The sequence below is a fragment of the Crassostrea angulata genome, chromosome 7, assembly GCF_025612915.1.
Source record: "Crassostrea angulata isolate pt1a10 chromosome 7, ASM2561291v2, whole genome shotgun sequence".
In the NCBI taxonomy this organism is placed as follows: domain Eukaryota; kingdom Metazoa; phylum Mollusca; class Bivalvia; order Ostreida; family Ostreidae; genus Magallana; species Magallana angulata.
The window spans coordinates 51,233,696-51,236,796 of record NC_069117.1 but is presented as its reverse complement, the minus strand read 5'-3'; positions in this window follow the sequence as shown (position 1 = coordinate 51,236,796).

Sequence of the window (3,101 nt, the reverse complement as noted above, 5' to 3'; positions counted from 1 at the left end):
AGTTTGGACTAAGAAACCTACATTTTCTGCGTCACCATGTGCACTCGCTCGCTCAGTTTATAGCGCTTAAAACAGCTTGAGCGAAAACTGGCTGTCCGCAGTATACTGATATCAATTAACAGCTTTAATATTTAATACAGTATTCATTATCTTGATTTGTGCGTAGTAGTATTTAAGAAGAATATAATTACAGCTTATACATATAACTCTATATTTAAATGAGTTTGTGTAGAAATCGTGACGCATGTGAATAGTAGTCAATTATAAAATATTTCCTCATGAAATTCTTGAATTGTCTAATTATCTAAATTGAGAATGTATACAATAAATGTGTATGTTGCCCCTTAAAGGGTGTCTCATGATACCGTTTTTACTTTGAAGAATTTTTAAAATAAATTTATCTGACAAAATACCGGTAATACACCTTCATAAATGTATATGAAGTAAATTTTCACTCAACAATCACCATGCATTTTGTTATTTTTGAAAACATTCGCGGCACCAATACTCCCCTCTCAACACCCCATCCCCCACCCCTCTCTTTTTTGGTGGCGATATTATCGACTTCCATTGCAAATATCAGTGTTAATGTACATTCCTTGAATATATAATACATACATGTATATTGATTGTATCGATTATTATTTTGTTCAGTTTCATAACAAACAACTAAAACTTTCTGTGTTTTGATGGTACAGTTATTAAACAGATTGTGGCTTTTCTCTTTCCGATTCATCTGGAATAAAATTAAATTCAACCAAAGAAATATGATGCAATATCGTTTGACATCATGATAAAAAAGAAAAGCAGTTTTATTCACCGAACTTTTTTTGTGGAAAAAAAATCAGTTATAATATATTTCATTTGAACCACAATTTACAAGCTATGACCAACTATTGTTCAATTTATATAAATTTTAAATGTACCAGATATTCAGTAACACCCTGTATCTCATCAAGGTTAATTGCTATTTTTGATGTCGTTGTCAGGTATTTGTATTGTACCAACTGGTAATGTACATGCATCAGTACGTTAGATAAACGAAATAGTCAAGTCGTCTTGCGTGGGATACGAGGCTGACATCATCATGATTATTTCTTGCAGTCCGTGATTTTTCTTAGATTTCTGAAGGTTTTTAACCCATCGATAAACTGGTTAGATCTGGATCATGTAGATTTCAGACCTGTCGGTTTATACAGTACTGTGAATTACAATTTTTTTGTAAAAAATGAATATATTGCTAGGAAGCTCTGGCGATGCTGTCGAAAACCTGCCCCGTACGACGTCTGTGTATAACTAATTAATACAACTTGGTAAAGAGCAAAATTACTTTCATTGCATATTCAAAAAGCTGCATTACAGTAACAAAAAGCGTTGGGCGTTTTAGAGATTTCATTTTGGATCCAACTTGACCATTTTCTAATAATGAACTTAATACAACTTGACTATTTTTTAAATATTGAACTTAATACCCCAAAATATGTTTTTAACTATGAATACAAAAACTTCTCACTATACTGGCATATATACTTGTATAAATAGATTTTGCATTTCACTAAATCAAAGCAGGAGAATCCGATGTACAATCAATAAACATCTATATATCATTATTTATCTCTTAACGCTGCTGTATCTTTCTATTTTTTTCTTCAGTTTTATTCTTTAACAAACTAATTCCACTAAGATAAAGCGGGAGTTGTAATTCATAAAATATGAATTTATTATACATGTAATTAGTGAAATAAAAATAGTAACAAACTTTCTTTTTTTTGTCTGCAATGTCCAAAACCTAGTTTTTGTGTACATTTAAGTATTATAATTATCTCAGTTTGGATGGAAAACCTAAACTGTTGTTCAACTGCCAGACGGAATCGTTTGCATGTACTGACGCACTCATCACCGAGTACTGAATCGATGCGCCACCGCAACTGAATTTTTGCTTGCGTCTTTCAGTCATTGTTCGCTAACAACAATTAAATATCTAATGCGCGTTAAAAGTTATTGAACTTCTCTTAAAACATTTAGGGATTTAACCATACTGAAAATATTTTCATCTCTTGAAGATATAGCTCAATTCAACAAAGAAAAAACCTGCTTATCCAAATTCTTTTAATTGATATTTCATATCAATTTAGTTTCCTTTGAATATTTTATACATGTCACGTGCGTTCTTTTTGTCAACTCCATATTAATTCACGGTTTTTTTTTAAAATATGTAAATTTTAGAAAAAAGTTTTCTGCGAGAAACAGTGGAAGGGGGGGGGGGGGGGGGCTCTACCCATGTTTCATGGCAATGAAGAAACTTATAATCTGTAGGAGTAATTTTAGTACTATATATATATATATATATATATATATATATATATATATATATATATATATATATATATATAATGTAATTATATATAAATATCTACACATAATTCGTCCTCAAAACGTCAATTGACAATTTCTCTATTCTCTGAACTGCATAAATAACAGTGTTGAGAAAAATCAATTAAACAATAATACATACATTGCATGCATTTGAGTGACAATACAAAAGTGAAAAAAAAAGAAAAAAGGAAAAAAGTATGATTAGAAATTAACCTGGAGAGCTAACTATCTCAATTATAACTTTACACAGATTAATCAACATTTTTTTTATTATTAGTATTAAAGAGTTGTTGAAATTTGTAAACATTTGGTTGTGTGTAGAAGTATGAAGGTATGTATAAAACTCTTTTATCTTTAATTGTTATATCTGTACAATGAAATAAATAATGAAATTCATCTCCTATCTCAATACAGTTACATTTGGTGCATATACGGTTTTCACGAGGTATATCATACCATCTATCTCGTCAGGGAACTAGCTGCAGGTCAGTAGGTTCTCAGTGTCAGGCTCCCCAAGGCTGAGTCCACCCGTGGGAACTTGCTCCGAGTGATAATTTTGATTTCTCGGGGAAGGGGTCAGAGGCCGATTTCGATTAATTTTTACTATATGAATAAATTTTTTACAAGTTTTAATTAAAAAAAAAGGGGAGAGGGGTATTGGAAAAGGTGGACGCTTTTCTAACATTCCGGATAATTTAAGTTTGATCGATGCCGCTTCTGTGCAT